General features: G+C 48.9%; 1 pseudogene; it reads left to right on the plus strand.

Annotated features, from left to right (window-relative positions):
• The window catches only part of LOC120935634, a 31,587-nt pseudogene extending 13,309 nt beyond the window's left edge, over positions 1-18,278 (plus strand).
• The last annotated feature ends 857 nt before the right edge of the window (positions 18,279-19,135 follow it).

Here is a 19,135-nt window from a genome sequence, read left to right on the forward strand (position 1 = left end):
CACCGTGGAGGGTTTCCGTGGATGAGTTCCTCTTGACACTTTCCCATTCTTTTTCTCTAGTCGTCTTCCAGGACAGCCTCTTGAGACCTTGGGCTCCTCCCTCCGGGACAGGAAACACGTACACCCTTTTCTTTAAAAGGCAGTCCTCCAGGTCTCCTCAGTTATTGTGTTTCCTGCCAGAAGGGAAGGAGCACGTCAGGGACTAAGATTCTGCTGGACTTCCCTCTCTGCCTTGGTACCCCTCTGTTCCTAGTCGGAAGAGGAGGTCACCGATTCCCACTGCTGTCCTTAACGCTCGGGGAGAGCGGGAACCCTTGCTGACTGGCACCCCCCCTATCCCCAGTACCTGAGACCACGGTCGGCGTTGGTATTTCCAGCCGAGGGTACAGCAGCGATGGCGGTGGCGAGTGACGCTGGCTTAGCCATGCCGCTCTGCACTGCAGACTTCCTCCTTCCGGAGCGGCGCTGAGGGGCGGGGTGGATGCGTTCCACGAGGCGGAAGTGCGTCAGAGGGAACGGCATCATCAAGGGGCATCGCCGGATATGGTCCCGTCCGACACAGGCGCAGCAGGGGAACGTAGGCACCCGGAGTGGTGTGTTACAGACGCAGCTGGGCTGCACAGGACACCAGGACTGATTGAGGAAGCGAGGGCGGCTACAGACTCCGGGTCCACCGCCTCCGGCATTTCCCAGGTAAGGTGGCGAGGCTGTTCATTCCTTACTCTGGGGGACCAGGTCTGAGACTCTCAGGACCATTATTTTTCTCCCTCCCTGGGTGGGGAACCTTTTGGTGGAGGGACTCCCCGCACTTTTGGCTGACATGAACACAGTGGTGTATGGTCAGGGGGACATTTTCTGATGGACTGTTGTCCTGGCTGTTTGTTTACTTTCAGGTCAAAGCTCAGGACAAGACACCGGTCGAAGCCCCTAAGAGAAAGTGCGCTGTATGTGGGGAGAAATTAGGATCTAACTGGAAAAAGCCTCTATGTGCAGAGTGCATCGCCAGTTTGGTTAAGGATGACTCTTCGGCAGAATGTCACAAGGTTTTAGCATCCGTCAAGGATGAACTAGCATCCACCTTTAGGTCCTTCAGGGGAATGATGGACAGGGTGCAAATGCCGTCCCCCATTTACAGGGCCTCTAGTGCGCCATCCTTGGCAGCCACGGCTGGGGTGTCTGAGCAAGAGAAGGAGGAGGCAGGCGGGTCTACACGATGAAACCTTAGAGATCCGAGAGGAACCTGTCCAGTTATCTAAGCACGACCAGTTATACCAGGGGTGCGGTGCTCAAAAGACCAGGGTCTTTCCTGTTCACAAGTCGCTTATAGAAGCAATCTTGCTGGAGTGTGAGCAGCCAGAAAAAAGGCCTTTTTTTGCAGGAAATTTTAAAACCGAGATTTCCTTTTTGAGGATGACGCATCACAGCCCTGGAACAAGGTCCCGAAACTTGATGCGCCCTTGGTCAGGGTTTCTAAAAGAACTGACCTGGCTTTCGATGACCTAGGGTCTCTTAAGGACCCCATGGATAAAAGGGGTGAAATCCTACTCAAGAGAGCATGGGATGCCTCCACTATAGCGCTGAAACCAGTGCTGGCGGCTACATGTGTAGCCAGAAATTTGGAATGCTGGCTCAACCAGCTCCAAGCTCACATCACAGCCGGTACTTCCAGGCAACAGATTTTAAAATAATTTCCATTGCTCATGAAGGCAGTCGGCTTTCTAGCAGATGCTTCCTCAGAATCTGTGAAGCTGGCAGCTAGATCAGCGGCGTTAGTTAACGCAGCCAGAAGGTCGGTCTGGTTGAAGACCTGGACCGGGGACGCCGCATCTAAGCTAAAACTCTGCGGCTTGCCGTTTTCGGGGGACCATTTGTTTGGGCCTGGCCTCCAAGAAGCGTTGGAAAGAACGCAGGACAAGAAAAAAGCCTTTCCCGAAAGGAAGAAAAAAGACGGGAACAGAAGGTTTTTTCGAGGGTTCAAGCAGAACCAGAAAGATAGCGATACCTGTCCTAAAAAAACACTGGTCAGGCCAGAAGGGACGAGGTAGAGGAGGAATCTTGTTTAACCCTCCTCAGGCTACCCCCAAATCCCAGTGACGCTCAGGTCTTTTCCTTCCTCAGGAGAAGATTCTCAAGCTAGAGCGGGCATTTGCGCAGCTGCAGACAAATCTGGGGACCAACATCAGAGAAGTGATGAGAGTTTTGGGCCTTATGTCGGCTTGTTTCCCGGCGGTGCCCTGGGCCGGGTCCCATCTACGCCCCTTAATGCTCAAGCATTGGAATGGCAGGAGGGAGGGATTGGACCTTTCAATGCCTATTCCAGACAGCATCAAGAGAGATCTGTGGTGGTGGCGGTCCAGAGGGAACCTAGAGAGAGGTCTTTCCTGGGATCCTCCAGCAGCCTTGGTGCTGACCACCGACGCCAGCAGAAGGGGCTGGGGAGCCCACTTGGAAGAAGATTGGACCCAGGGACGATGGTCTTCCTCAGAAGTCCTACGGTCGTCAAACCAAAAGGAGCTGTTGGCCGTTCTAAGGGCCATACAGGTCTTTAAGTCCCGTTTAGTAGGACAGCACCTACAAGTGAGAACAGACAATGCTGCCACGGTCGCCTACATAAACAAGCAAGGGGGCACAAGGAGTCCAGCCCTTCAGGCAACGGCTGCACAAATTCTAAGTTGGGCAGAGAAGAATCTAGTGTGCCTTTCGGCAGTCCACTTGAAGGGTTCTCTAAATACCCTGGCCGATTTTCTCAGCAGACAACCCATAAATCAAGACGAGTGGTCTCTGGACAGGGAAGTATTCAAACAAATAGTGTCTCTCTGGGGACTACCAGAGGTGGACCCATTTGCGGCAGAAGGGAACAGGAAGACTCTAGTGTTCTTCTCTATTCACCCACAGGACAGAGCGAAGGGAATAGATGCCTTCGCCCATCCCTGGCATTTCAGCCTGGCCTATGCCTTCCCCCCCCCAGTGAGGTTAATCCCCAAGGTGATTCGGAAGTTTCTCAGGGAACCTGCGGACCTGATTATGGTCACGCCGTTTTGGCCCAAGCAGCCTTGGTTCGCCAGCCTGAAAAGACTGGCCCTGTATCCACCTTGGACGCTTCCAGAAAGAGAGGACCTATTATCCATAGGTCCAGTCCTTCATCCTCAGATAAAGAGTCTGAAACAGACCGCTTGGTTTCTGAAGAGCAACTTTTGAAGGCCCATGGTTTTTCAGATAGGGTGGTTAAAACCCTCCTGGAATGTCGTAAACCGGTAACAAGTAGGGATGTCCCGATACCGATACTAGTATCGGTATCGGGACCGATACCGAGCATTTCCCCGAGTACTTGTACTCGGGGAAATGTTCCCGATGCTTCACCCGATACTTGGGCAGGCAGGGGAGTTGCAAATCTTCTCTCCCCCATGGTCACTGTTGTCTTCCCCTGTCCGTGACGTTCTCTCTCCTCCCCTTCCCCCGTCCGTCCATCCGTGCAGTTCTCCCCCCCCCCCCGTCCAGATCTCTCTCCGTCCGTCCGTGCAGTTTTTTCCTCCCCCCATCCAGATCTCTCTCCGTGCAGTTCTTTCCCCCCGTCCAGATCTCTCTCCGTGCAGTTCTTCCCCCCCCCCTCCAGATCTCTCTCCGTCCATCCGTGCAGTTCTTTCCCTCCCCCCATCCAGATCTCTCTCTGTGCAGTTCTTTCCCCCCCCCCCATCCAGATCTCTCTCCGTGCAGTTCTTTCCTCCCCCCCCGTCCAGATCTCTCTCCATCCGTGCAGTTCTCCCCCCCCCCAGATCTCTCTCCATCCGTGCAGTTCTCCCCCCCCCCCAGATCTCTCTCCATCCGTGCAGTTCTTTCCTCCCCTCCCCCCCCGTCCAGATCTCTCTCCATCCGTGCAGTTGTTCCCCCCCCCCAGATCTCTCTCCATCCGTGCAGTTCTCCCCCCCCCCCCAGATCTCTCTCCATCCGTGCAGTTCTTCCCCCCCCCCAGATCTCTCTCCATCCGTGCAGTACTCCCCCCCCCCCCCCGTCCAGATCTCTCTCAGTCCGTGCCGTTCTCTCTGCATTCCCCCCCCCCGTCCGTGCCGCTCTCCCCCCTCAATCTGTCAGGGGGGAGAGCGGAGGTAGAAGCCGCTAAGCCCGGCTCCTACTTTTTCCGAATGAACAGAGTCGGTGATCACCGACTCTGTTCATTCATATAACTGAGCATCGTAACCTCCTGTGTTTACGATGCTTCAGTTTATGAATGGAGGAGCTTCCCTCCATTCATTTCAGCTGAGGCTGCTGAGAAAGGGACTGGGGAATCTGTTTCCCTAGTCCTTTTCTCTGTCTTAAAGGGGAGATGCCAGAGGTCTGTTAAGACCCCTGATATCTCACCAAAGCCCCCCAACAGGGCTGATTAAAAAAAAAAAAAAAAATTGCAATAAATATTAAAAAATAAATAAAAAAAAACACACTGACAATTCACCCCCCCCCCTAAAAAATAAAAATAAAAATAAATCACTGTAAAAAAAAAAAAAGTAAAATAAAAAAAAAAATACTGCCACTGTCACATGACATTAAAAAAAGTATCGGTATTCGGTATCAGCGAGTACTTGAAAAAAAGTATCGGTACTTGTACTCGGTCTCAAAAAAGTGGTATCGGGACAACCCTAGTAACAAGGGCAATCTACTCCAAGATCTGGAAGAAATTCAATTCCTGGAAGATAGAGCAGGGGTTGGCCGGGCCTAACATCCCAGCAGTACTGGAATTTTTGCAGGCAGGGGTGGAGCTAGGCTTATCCATCAGCACCCTTTAAGTACAGGCGGCTGCCTTAAGTATTTTTTTGGAGACTCCTCTTCAGCAAGATCGTTTCGTTAATTTTTTTTTCAAAAGCTTATCAAGGTCCAAGCCTGTTAGGGTCAGAGCCTGCCCCACTTGGGATCTTTCACTGGTACTGAAAGCTCTTACCAACAAACCGTTTGAGCCACTGGAGGAATCTTCATTAAAGCATGTCACGTTAAAAACAGCGTTTCTAGTTGCTATAACCTCAGCCAGGAGAGTTAGTGACCTACAGGCCCTTTCTATTAGAGAGCCCTTCCTAAAAATTTTGAATGACAGGGTCATTCTTAGGACGGATCCTAGTTTCTTGCCTAAAGTGGCATCGACCTTTCACAGAACTCAGGATATTATCCTGCCAACTCTTTATTCCTCTTCAGATGATGATGAGGGGGAATTGTTGTCCTTATTGGATGTTAAAAGAAATCTTTTATTTTATTTAGAAATCACAAAGGAGTTTAGGCTTAGTGATTCCCTTTTTGTTAATTTTTCGGGTGCCCGTAAAGGCTACGGGACATCAAAATCTTCCGTCGCCAGGTGGCTTAGGATGTTGATTACTGAGGCTTATCAGTTAGGGGGTAAGGAACCACCTACAGTCAAAGCCCATTCTACCCGGGCAGTTGCAGTTTCCTGGGCAGAGAGAGCCGGAGCTTCCCCGGAAGAGATCTGTAAGGCGGCAGCCTGGACATCTTACTCAACCTTTTGCATGACATTATCGGTTGGACCTGCTGTCAGACAAAGATCAGGCCTTCGGACGGAGTGTCCTCCAGACAGTGGTCCCGCCCTAAAAACGAGTAAGTTTCTTGCTTGTCATCTCAAGAGGCTGTCCTGGAAGACGACTAGAGAAAAACCGGAGTTAGGCTTACCGGTAACTCTGTTTCTAGGAGTCTTCCAGGACAGCCGGAGTTTTTCCCACCCGGTGTCAATTTAGGAACTGGTATTGTGGTAATGATCTAACGACGTGTTAGTAGATTGTGTCTTTCTGGATCTTCAGGTATTTCTCGGGCAAACTGAGGAGGAGACCTGGAGGACTGCCTTGTAAAGAAAAGGGTGTACGTGTTTCCTGTCCCGGAGGGAGGAGCCCAAGGTCTCAAGAGGCTGTCCTGGAAGACTCCTAGAAACAGAGTTACCGGTAAGCCTAACTCCCGTTTTTTTTTTTTTTTTTTTTTTCGGGAGCAGTGATTTTAATAATTCTTAAAGTGCAACAATAAAAATTAAATATTCCTTTAAATATTGTGCCTGGGGTGTCCTTAGTATGCCTATAAAGTAGCGCATCTTTTCCATGTTTATAACAGTGCCACAGCAAAATTACATTTCTAAATGAAAAAAAAGTTATGTAAAACTGAGATCCCTTCACTGGTTGCCAGTAAAAGACAGAATTGCTTTTAAAGCACTCTGCCTAACGCATAGATGTATCCATGGGAACGCTCCCCATTATCTGTGCGAAAAAATAAAAGCCCACAACTCCAATCGCGTTCTGCGATCCACCAACCAAAATCTGCTTCAGATACCGAAAGCCAATTACAAGTCCAAAGGAGAAAGAAGATTCGCTGTCCAGGGTCCTAGACTATGGAATGCTTTACCAACCAGCATTCGGTTTGAGGAAAACCATTTAGCATTCAGGAGAAAGATCAAAACTTATCTCTTTTGATATCAAAGGAGACAGGAACAACAAGCGCCCAGAGGCGATTTAGTTTGCATGTGCTGCGCTATATAAGTTTTTCATTCATTCATTAAAACTGCTTGTGGCTGTAATGTATTGTCGGATCCCGGAAAAATAGATGAAAATAGCAAAAAAAATGGCGTGTGGTGCCAGACCACTGTAACCCCTCCCAAATTCTCTTGTTGGGCGCAAGAACAGGCCCTGCTGTGAAATATTTGATTAAAAATTGTATTTACATGCCCCTGTTAAACAAGAACCAGCAAGAAAACTGCTGGCAGAGCTTTCTTGCCGAGTATACCGAGCGTGTGTATGAGGCTTTCAGCAACCGAGCGTTGCCCAAAATCTCGACGAGAAAAATCGAAAACCTGCTCGCTATTTTCTCGTCAGTGTTTTCCTGCCGAGAAACCCGAGAGTGTGTATACTTATAGTACCTGTCGCCGTGGAAACCCGCGCATGCTCGAAATGACTTCGACACATGCGCGTTGGCTTCCTAGGCATAGGTAGGGTGCAGCAAGATGGCGGCGACGGCATCAAATGTGGCGAGTGCATGCTCGTTGTACGCGATGACATCACCGCGTTCTTGCCTTTCAAAAGAACCGCAGTTCTTTTAAAAGGAGTGTCTGTACACTCGGGCGGCAAGAGATTCTTGCCAAGAATCTAGTCAGGAAAATCAACTTTTTTTTCCCTGACGAGATTCTGGCCCGTGTGTACAGGGCTTCACTCTTGGGTGCAGGAACAGGCCCTGCGTTGAAATATTATATCAAAAATTTCAATTACATGCCCCTGTTAAACAGAGGCAGAAAAATTGGGCCTTTGGTGGTGCCACAACACTGTAAGCCCTCAGTTACTCTTGTTGGGCGCAGGAATGGGCCCTGCGTTGAAATATATGAAACATTTTAATTACATGCCCCTGTTGAACAGGGGCAGGAAAATTGGGCATTGGGTGGTGGTGGTGGTGCCCTAAACCAAACCTATTGTTGGAAGCTAGCATCATCAAGATTGAGGAGGAATAGGATAGTCAGCATAGGTAGTCTTTAAGGGATCCCACATCCATAGAAAATTCAATCAGTTACATCAGCATCAGGTGCTTGATAGCTGCTGTTTCAAGACTGATTCATTTTTATAAATGTGAGCCCATCAACGGAGTCTCTGGACAGGCGCACTCTTTGATCCGTTACAAACCCTCCAGCAGCACTGAATGTGCGTTCAGAAAGCACGCTGGATGCCGGACAGGCCAGAAGCTTAATTGCTTATTGGCCAGTGGTCCATCCTCAAGACCCAGTAACCCAGTGGATGCTCTGTTGGAAAGGTATCCAAGTTTGCTCCTGCCCCTAGATATTCCTGCACCATGTAATGCAGACACTGGCGATGGTTGCTTGAACCGATCAGACCTTGGCGCTAAGGACTGAAAAATTGTTTAAAGGCATCGGTCAGCCGTCCACCTTCTTCACCACTCATCCTCTGACTGAATGAAGCCTCAGCAACATGTCGTCCAGCACCAGGAACTTGTAACCTCCCAGGGTCTGGAAATGCATTGCAGAAACCTTTCTTTAAGGCCTCCTGAATAGGGATGAGCTTTGTGTTCGACTCGAACATCGTCTGTTCGTACGTTCGACGAATTTCGAACAAAACGGTTCGTTCGCGCCAAATTCGAGTGACGCGCGTCGGCCCATAATTCACTGCAGGGTTGCGCGCTGATGATTAGCCAAGCATGCACCATGACCCTGCATGCTTGGCCAATCACAAGGCGCACAAAAAACGAAGAACCACAATTGGCCAAAGCCAGGGTGGCTTTGGCCAATTATAGCTCAGGGGGTTTAGTACACGCCCCACACTATATAAGGCCGCCTTAGTGTGTTGCAGCTTTGTTAAAGAAAAGAACAGTCAGAGAGAGAGAGAGAGATAGATAGAGACAGTGTCTTTTCTACCAGATAGATAGATAGATAGAGCAGGAAGGCTAGTCAGTTTAGTTAAATTTACAGTGTGTAGAGGATATATATACGTCCTAGCGTTGTACATATATTTATACTCTGTATAGCTTAGCTAGATCAGCTATTCCTATTGTTAGGCAGTAGATTGTGCTAGATGCAGTGCTCTAACGTGTTGTATTGCCTGCATAGTGTTTAGTTTACACCTAAACATAGTACTCAGTGTTAGTGGACGTGTGCTATTTAATTGCCCATAAACGCATTAGCTGTTACTGCACGTGAGCTATTTAATAGTGTATAATGGGATATTGCGTGAGTGAGAACATCGTTCGCAGTCGGTAGAAAACGTCAAAACGATCATGCAGTACGACAATACGAAACTTGATTTTTGGAAAGCTAAGGCTTGACTGACATTAGTTTTTTTTTTGATACATTTTGACTTGCAGAAATAATGGAGGCCTTCAGAAAACAGGAGTTCTTCACAGAATTTGTTCAAAGGGGGCCCCGGATGGCAACCCCCCTTTTTTTCTAGAATTTTTCTTTCCCAAAAAATAATTTATTGAGCCAAGATCTGGCATTGTAATGGCCCCCCAACCCCTAAAATAATCGACATATTGTTGCCACACAGCACGTGCACTTTGGGGGGCCAAGCCTGTATGGACAGTCTCACGGGCCACCACCACTGGAACATCAGTGGCCTCATCAGGCACAAGTGTCATGTAGTTTGTTGAGGGTCTCTTTAGGAAATTGTGCAATATGCAGGAGCAAAGTATGACATGGTTCTGATTCTACTTAAGAAACCTACAGTCCTTATCTTGTTTGCACCGCCTGTGTACTGCTGTTCAAAGTATATAGGGCCAAACGGTCTTGTCAGGGCCGATCCTCGCTATAGGCTCACTATGCAAGCCGTTTAGGGCCCCTCAAAGCTGCGAAGGGCCCCCCAAATTACTAGAGGGCCCCGCCTGGTGAGAAGTCATTTTCGCCCCCTCACCCCGCTTCTAAACTCGCTGGCTGAGTAAGTTCCAACAGCAGAACACCCCCTCCCCCCGCTTCTCAACTTTCTTTAATGTGACATGTCACTGTCGTCAGCGCCACCCCGATTCTCATTTCTAATGTGCCATGTCATTTTGCTTAGGGCCCCAGGGAGGTCAGGATCGGCACTGGGTCTTTCACTTTAAGCATCATTAAAATCGCTACTCAAGAAAAAACAGTTTTTAAAACTTATTTTCCATTGATACATGTTCCCTGGGATAAGACCCGGGTTCTCAAAGACGTTTTCCAACAATAACTTGAATATTGGGCTTTAAAATGAGCACTTTTAATTCTAGGGACTCCTCAGTGCATGATGGTGGGGCTATGGATGGAGTGATTGTGGCATAGGCGTGCACAGCCTATTGCATTAGGATGTGCACCCCAAAGCTCAAACAGACAAAAGTATTGGGACGCCTGCCTTTACACGCACATAACCTTTAATGGCATCCCAGTCTTAGTTCATTGGCACTGGCAGGTGGCACTGATTGGAAGCACTGATGGGCACTGACAGGTGGCACTGATTGGACGCACTGGCACTGACAGGTGATACTGATTGACACTAACAGGTGGCAATGATTGGAAGCACTGATTGGCACTGGCATTGATTGGCACTGACAGGTGGCACTGATTGGAAGCACTGACAGGCGGCACTCCATCACGCCAAGCACCAAAGTCAAGTCTCTGAGTCATTTTTGACTCTGACATGACAATGGATGCACAAATAGGATCAGTAGTTAGTGGATCCCACCATCTTCTACGTCTCCTACGAAGGAGACGTAGATTAACTCTATTAACTCTAGGTTAGAATATGCAAATTCCCTCTACCTGGGACTCCCAAAATACCAGCTTTCCCGTCTCCAAGTCGTCCAGAACACGGCAGCACGACTGGTAACAGGGAAAAAACCCTGGTAACCAATCACCCCATCCCTGAGATCCCTCTATTGGCTGCCTGTAAAAGACTGAGTCACATTTAAGGCCCTATGCCTAACACACAAATGTGTACACGGAAGTGCTCCCCAATATTTAAGTGAGAAAATAAAACACCAAAACCCCAATCGAGTTCTTCGATCAACTAACCAAAAATCTCTACAAATCCCCAAAGCCCGCTACAAGACCAAAGGAGAACGTCGATTTGCAGTCCAAGGACCTCGACTGTGGAACGCATTGCCAACTAACATCCGAACAGAAATTGATCATCTGGCCTTCAGAAAAAAACTCAAGACCCACCTATTCTGAGGGATAAACAGAAGGAAAATGGATACCAAGCGCCTTGAGGCGATTCAGTTCGCAATTGTAGCGCTATACAAGTTACTCACTCACTCATTGGCACTGACAGGTGGCACTGATTGTAAGCACTTAGCACTAACAGGTGGCACTGATTGGAAGCACTAATTGGCACAGACAGGCAGCACTGGCACTGATTGGCACTGACAGAAGGTACTGATTGGAAGCACTGATTGGCACCCATTGGCACTGACAGGTTGCACTGATTGGAAGCACTAATTGGCACCTACAGGCAATGCTGGCACTTATTGGCACTCAACAGGTGGCAATCATTGGAACCACTGATTGGAAGCACTGATTGGCACTGACAGGTGGCACTGATTGGAAGCACTAATTGGCACCTACAGGCAATGCTGGCACTCATTGGCACTCAACAGGTGGCACTGATTGGAAGCACTAATTGGCACTGAAACTGACAGGCGACACTGGCATGGACTAGCACTGACAGGTGGCACTGATTGGCACTGACTGGCATATACAGGTTGCACTAGTTGAAAGCACTGACAGAGAGGGGGGTTTCACATTGTGCCGAAATTGGGGGTTTTAAGATCTGCTCAGTGTCCGACACTGTCCTGTATTGTAACTGCATGCAGAGAGAGAGAGAGAGAGGAGCTGTCAGAATTCAGCAGTGATGTCGGGTGGGCGGGACCGAGCAGCTATTGAACATCGGCCAATAATTGAGCAGCTTGAGAAAGGGGGCCGGGCTACATACACGTAGCGGCCCGCCCAGACCCCATCCCATTGGCTGGTGTTCGATACCTGCTCGGTCCCACCCACCCCCGACATCACCAATTAATTCTGACAGCTTCTCTGTCTCTGCATGCAGTTACTATACAGGACAGTGTCACACTGCCAGGATCTTACAATATGGGCACACCTATAGACTGTGGACAAGGAGTCGGTGGAATAGGCCGCTTTGGCAGCTGCATTGGAAGGCAAACTAATCTGAGCCTAGGTGACAGAGGATGAGGATGGCTTTGTTATCCACTCCACCAACTCTTCTGCATGTTCTTCCTCAATAACATGGCCAGCAGCAGAAAAAAAGCACAAGCGCGTCCCACGGCCACCTGCAGAGGATGCACCATGTCCACGACCAGCACTGTTGACTGTAGACACAGAGGCTGCCTGCCCTGTTTTAGTGGCCTGTGAGTGTCTGCCTCTCCTTGGTGGCCTTCCGGACATGATGTATTTTTTGTTTTGCAACACCACACTATACTGTATAAGATACTGTGTACACCGCCTGCACTGTATTAGAAACTGTACTATGGCTACACTGTAGTGTGTGTGTGTATGTATGTATGTATATGTATATGTATGTATATATATATATATATATATATATATATATATATATATATATATATATTAGGGCTGTGCGTTAAACGCGATATTAACGGCGTTAACGCAAACCCATGTTAACGCCGTCAATATTTTTATTGCGCGATTAACGCAGGAGCGCTCGGGGTGGACGTGCAGAGTGTGCAGCGGCGCGGCTTACCTTCTCGCTGGATTCACAGGCAAGTTACTCACCTTGTCCCTGGATCCAGCGATGCCACCCCGCTGTGTGATCGAGCGGGTCCTCCTCGCTTGGCGGGTCCTCCTCACTCGGCGGGTCCTCCTCGCTCGATTCACAGTGCCTGTGTGCCGCCGATCTCCGTTCCCTGCGACGTTACGACGCACGGGAGCGGAGAACGGCGCCAAATTCAAAAAAGTAAACAAACACAATACACACAGTATACTGTAATCTTATAGATTACAGTACTGTATGTAAAAAATACACACCCCCCTTGTCCCTAGTGGTCTGCCCAGTGTCCTACATGTACTTTTATAAAATAAAAACTATTCTTTCTGCCTGAAAAACTGTAGATTGTCCAAAAGTGTCCCTTTATGTCAAAAATGGTTTTAGATCAGCTAGAAAACAGCGATCATAAATTATAATCACTTGCAGAATTGTGCGATATTTGTGGGGAAATTCGTCATAAATTAGATAGATTAATCGTGAGTTAACTATGACATTAATGCGATTAATCGCGATTAAAAATTTTAATCGTTTGACAGCACTAATATATATATATATATATAATCTCTCAAATACACTGCCACTAACTGAATAAACTGCCTGCTTAATCTAAATCAAGCTATCTCTCTCTGTCCACGCCAACAACACTACACACAGCCGCGCCAACAACACTACACACAGCCGCCGTATATGCCTTATATAGTGTGGGGTGTGGACTTAGTCCCCCTGAGCCATGATTGGCCCCTGCCTTTGGCCAATTATGGCTCTCTTATTAGAGCACGCTGTGATTGGCCAAAGCATGAGGGCCAAAGAATGCGTCTGTTCAGCAGCTGGATGAGGGTACGGGAGATGGAGCAGTCGGCTCATCTCTCCAGCCACAGATCACAGCATGTATGGATTTACTTGACTTTTCATCAGAGGATGTTTTTGTAATGTTTGTGATAGATCACTGTAACCTTTGCCCTTTTTCTCCTGATGCATGATGGGGGGGGGGGGGGGGGGGGAGCTGTACCAGGAAGTCAGACAGTGTGTGTGTGGAACTGGAAGCAGGCACATGAGGCTGAGAAGGGATTATATCTGATAAGAACAGAAGCTGTTTGGATTAAGACTCCTCCATGTAAGAATGCCATAATGTTTCTGAGTAATAAACCTTGTTTCTCCAGACAAGCCGGCCTCTAAGCCCCTGCCTGAGTTAATTCAGACGTTACATACACACTACAACCCGAAGCCGTTAGAAATCGCAGAGCGGTTTAAATTCTACAATAGGAGGCAGCAGGCCGGGGAGGATATAAAGTCATATATCATTGCTTTACTTAAACTAGCTGCCACTTGTCAGTTTGGAGACTACCTGCAGAGGGCTCTCCATGACATGTTCATCACGGGACTCTGCGACCCAGCCATACAGAAACGTTTACTCACAGAACCCGACTTGACTCTGACGAAAGCCACTGACCTTGCTACTGTCATGGAGTTGGCAACACGGGACGCCACCCTACTGAAGGCACCACCTACAAATCCTACAAGCCAGGGTGAGAAAATATTCCACACTGCTATCACTCAACCCTTGAGACGCTCATCCCCTGCCACTCAGCTTAAACCTCGCCACCCTAATTCTTCTGTCTCTGGGACCCCGACTTGCTACCGTTGTGGTAACACTACTCACAGTGCACCTGCTTACAAGTTCAAGGATGTCGTTTGTTTTCGCTGTGGAAAGACTGGTCATATTGGGTGTGTTTGCCGCAGCTCTCGCTCCCCGAACACTACCACAAAAGATAGACGTAAACAGACATTCCGTGTTGATATGGACAATACCAGTTTCAGCTCTGATGAGGAGACCTGTGTCCAGCATGTTGGACTGTTTCGAGTAGCTGGGAGCACTCCTGCGATTTAAAGTGGATGTCACACTCATTGGCTGTCCTGTCTCCATGGATGTTGATACAGGGGCAGCTGTGTCTGTCATTTCATGGACTGATTTAAAGGCATCGGGTCTGTCCCTGCCGCTCAAATCTACAAAGCTCACATTACAAACCTACAGCAAGGAACTACTACAGCCCTTGGGTTATGTGAAACCCCTTGTTACATTAGGCAACCGCAGTCAAAGTCTACGCCTTTATGTTGTAAGGAAAGGAGGTCCTCCGCTGTATAGAAGGGACTGGATCAAAGCCCTGGGCATGCCTCCTTTTGCCATTGCCCAATGTACATTGCTTTCTGAAGTAGACCATTGGGTGGAATCCCCGAAGTCCACGTTTTTAAAGAGGTTTTTGAGGACTCTTTGGGCACCATAAAAGGAAAGATGGCCCACCTCCTTTTGAAGCCTGGTGCTACACCTCGTTTTTGTAAGGCAAGATCAGTACCTTTTGCCTTGCGGAAGAAAGTGGAAGCAGAACTGGACCACCTATTGGCTGAAAAGATCATAACGAAAGTTGATAGAAGTGAATGGGCATCGCCGATTGTGCCTGTCAAGAAAAAGAATGGAGACATTAGGATTTGTGGCGATTTCAGGGTAGCCCTGAACAACCAACTTCTTGTGGATCAATACCCATTGCCTCGACTTGAAGATTTATTTGGCTCACTGGCTGGGGGGCAAAAGTTTACAAAAATAGACTTAAAGCAGGCTTACCTGCAACTGCAAGTACACCCAGATTCACGCCATCTGTTGACCATTAACACTCATAAAGGATTATTCCAGTATAACCGCATGGTTTTTGGCATAGCCCCAGCTCCAGGCATCTGGCAGCGGATCATGGATGAGGTCCTGGCAGGAATACCTTTCACCCAATGTCTACTGGATGACATGCTCATCACTGGTCCCACTGATGAAGAACACAAAGAATGTTGAAGCTGTGCTAGAGAGACTCCAAAAGTATGGTTTACGTGTCAATCTTTCAAAATGCGAATTTCTCAAGTCTCAACTGAAATTTTGTGCCCACACGGTGGACCGACATGGATTACACACTACTGAGGAAAAGGTTAAAGCCCTTACCCATGCCCCTACTCCCCAGAATGTCACCCAGCTCAGGTCCTACCTTGGCCTCCTAAATTACTACCACCGTTTCTTGCCGAACCTCGCACACCAGCTCTACCCGTTACATCGCTTACTCTTACTGGATGCAATAGCTAAATGGAGTCACCTGCCCAAGTGTTGGCACTGGGCTCAAGAGCCACCAGCCCATGCCCTGGGCTGTTAGCAATTCCGGAGACTGGGGATTTGATAGACTTTCCTGTAGAAGAGGAACCATCTAACGTCCTGTTGAGGACAAGGGTTTGTCACAGGCGCGTCAGGATATTCAAATCCCAAATCCAGACACTGATCAGGCTGCACTGCTGGACACAGGTCAGGCTGCACTGCTGGACACAGGTCAGGCTGCACTGCTGGGCACAGGTCAGGCTGCACTGCTGGGCACAGGTCAGGCTGCACTGCTGGGCACTAACCAGGCTGCATGGGCACTGAGGAGTGAGCGGCCCGGGGCCTGGGCCCCACTTTGCACAATAAATACAGGCAGCCTGAGGAGAGGGGCCCTAGGTCGGCACACTCTGCACTCCCGGCCTCACTCCTCTGCACAGACCAACACATGTGTTCGGACGCCTTGGGACGGAAGGAGCCCCTCATATTGGAGCCTGCATACAAACATAGTGCAGGAGGGGGCCCCCAGACCTCAGAAAGACCTTGCATAGAGACATAGTGCAGAAGGGGTCCCCAGTCATTGCAACATGTTTTAGAAATTCCCTGTTAAAGGGGGAACTATTATCAGTGTTGTGGTTCTTTGTTAGTATAGCATATAGGTTAAATTATTTTATTTGTTTAATGCATGTGAATTTTGGAGGTGTCCTCGTAAACTGCCACTTTATTTGTTAAAAAAAAAGAGTACGTATTATATATATACATACACACACACACACACACACACACACACACACACACACACACACACACACACACACACTTTTTTTTATATTTGAGGTGGGGAGTCTTGAGTTCCCACACTTTTTTTTTTCCCCAGGACTAAAATCGTGCCAGGCAGGCTGCCCACCTCTGCTCCAAAGCCCCCATTTTGTGGTCTTCAGGTAGGCCAGCGGGTTGTCATCCATAAAGAATTTGATGTTGGCCCCGAGTGAGGTACTCTGCAACATTTTCAGTGATAGCCCAGACCAGACCAGGGTGAGAACTGTAGTTGTGGGGGTTCTTTTCAGTAGGCTGTAGGCTTTTGCTGGCATAGGCAATCACTCTTTCTTGGCCACCCTGCACTTGGTCCAGGACAGCCCCCAGACCCTAAAGGCTCCCATTCCTGTATGTCTAGAATGTTTTGGTTTTAATCAGCATAGACCAGTAACAGGGCTGAGTTCAGTCTTTGCCATAACAGTTTCACAGGCAGCAGATAGTGAGAATTGCCAGAGCTGTTCAGTGTATGAAACGGTCAGATAATGACACAACATGCAGGGAGAGACATTGGCTGTTAAAAGTCAGAGGTGATGTAGAGGGTGGGCAGAACTGAACAGTTATTAAACATCAGCCAATGGGATGGGTCTGGGCGGGCCGCTACATTTATCTGGCTCTGCCCCTCTCTGAAGCAGCGAATCATTGGCTGGTGGTGTTGGCGTTTGATCTCGCCCACCCCCGACATCGCGGCTGAGTTGTGATGACAGCCCAGACCCATCCCGTTGGCTAGTGTTTGATGGCCGTTCAGTCCCGCCCACCCCCAAAATCACCACTGACTTTTGACAGCTGGTGTCTCTCCCTGCATGTAGTGTCATTATCTGACAGCTTCATACACTGAACAGCTCTGGCAATTCTCACGATCTGCTGCCTGTGAAACTGTTTCACAGGCAGCGGGGGCCACACACTCTCATGGATGCAGCATTTCTGGGGAGATCTCTGGAGACAGCAAGGGGTCTATTGGATGCTGTGCCCACACAGTAACTGGGTAAGCAAGGCGGTTATCTGGAATTTTGGGATGAACCACTGGTAATCCCCCCCCCCCCCAGACCCATGAAGGAACATCGTTTTGGGGGGGCAAGCCTGGATGGCTGTACTTTGCCTGGGTCTGGGGAAACATTTTCAGTTTCAACCATGTACCCCAAGTACTGGCTCTTTTGTCTCATCAGGTGGCACTTTCTGGGCTTGTGTTTTAGGCCATAATGCGCAAAATGGGAGGACACTCAGTCCAGATGTTTCACATGCTCCACAAAAGTTTTGGAGAAAAAGATAATATCATTGAGGTAAAGAAGCACAGTCTCTAAATGGACAGTGGCTTTCCTGGATCACCCCACCTTGTAGCAAATTGTGGAGTAAGTCCTTAACCTCTTGGCACAAAGCTGGGGGATGTGGCAGTACCTCTCCCGGATGGGCAGTGTGTCCCCTGCATGAATAGGGTGGTCAATGGCTTCAGTGAATCAATAATCTTCAGGGCTGGTGGCTAACACCAATAAGTGTTTTTCCAACAGCTGATGAAGCAGTCTCTATTGAGGTCACATAAAGTAGAGACAGTAGACTGCATCTACATACAACCCTTTAGTCCAGTTAAATGTAAAACTAAACTTGTTAGTGGAAATAAGATTGGATATTCCGATTCCTGCATAAACCCAGAGACCTCTCCCTTTTATTTTTTTTAATTGCAGAAATCCAAATCGGATGAGAAACTCTATTCTAGCAGCATTTGGGGACCAACTTGTGATGGGCAGGATTGCATTATTGAACAATGTGACCTACCAGAGCTGCATGTTGGGGACTGGATACGGTTTGAGAACATGGGTGCCTACACCGTGGTTGCATCTTCTGCATTCAATGGATTTCAGCGACCAGCTCTCTATTACGTTATGTCAAGAGCACACTGGTAAGAAAAGTCACGCTCTAAAGAGACTATTAGAGGAAAGCTGGTATGGGAGTATAAAATGGGAGTATAAATTTGAAAATGTCTTTTCTTTCCTCATAGGAAATTCATGCCTACTATCCAAGAACATGGTATTGTTCCTGAGGTGCCGGAGCTGAGTGATGTCCATGTTTCATGTGTCGCAAAGAATAGAATCAAGCTGAATTCCATTGCTTGTGTTGTGTAGTTATCATTGTCCAGTGTATTTAATGTTAGTAGTTATAGTTATTGGCACAAAATGACCAAAACGGCTCCAGGTCAGTTGACCACTATACAGGCATACCCCACTTTTAAGTACACAATGGGACCGGGGCATGTATGTAAAACTTCTAAATGTGTGCATGGGGGTCAGGGGATGTAGTGGGGGGTCAGGGCCTGTAGGGAGGGCTATACTCCACTTGCGCGTATGCAGACTGCAATTCTAGGCTGGCTGGCGAGCAACTCTGGGCTGGCGGGCAATGCTGGGCTGGCTGGCGGACACCTCTGGGCCTTGGTGCTGGCTGGCACCTCTGGGCCTTGGTGCTGGCTGGTGGGCACCTCTGGGCCTTGGTGCTGGCTGGCACCTCTGGGCCTTGGTGCTGGCTGGCGGGTACCTCTGGGCTGGCAGGCACGATAGGTACCTGTAACAATGAAAAGAACAGTGGGGGGGTCAGGGGCTGTAATGTGGGGTCCAGGGCCTGTAGTGGGGGGTCCAGGGCCTGTAGAGGGGGGTCCAGGGATGGTAGTGGGGGGATCAGGGCCAATAGCGGGGGGGGGGGGGTTATACAGTACTTGCGTTTATGCCGACTGTGGCTGGTGAACAGCTCTGGGCCTCTGGGCTGGCGGCACCTCTGAGCAGCGCTGGGATTGCTGACAGGCAATGCTGGGCTGGCTGGTGGGCACCTCTGGGCCGACAGGCAATGCTAGGCTGGCTGGCGGGTGGGCCGACGGGCAATGCTGGGCTGGCTGGCGGGTACCTCGGTGCCGAAGGGCAATGCTGGGCTGGCTTGCTGGCAACTCGCAGGAACTTTGCATCTTCCCTCACAACTCTGGGCGGTCGCTCCG

Source organism: Rana temporaria, chromosome 4 (assembly GCF_905171775.1).
Source record: "Rana temporaria chromosome 4, aRanTem1.1, whole genome shotgun sequence".
NCBI lineage: Eukaryota > Metazoa > Chordata > Amphibia > Anura > Ranidae > Rana > Rana temporaria.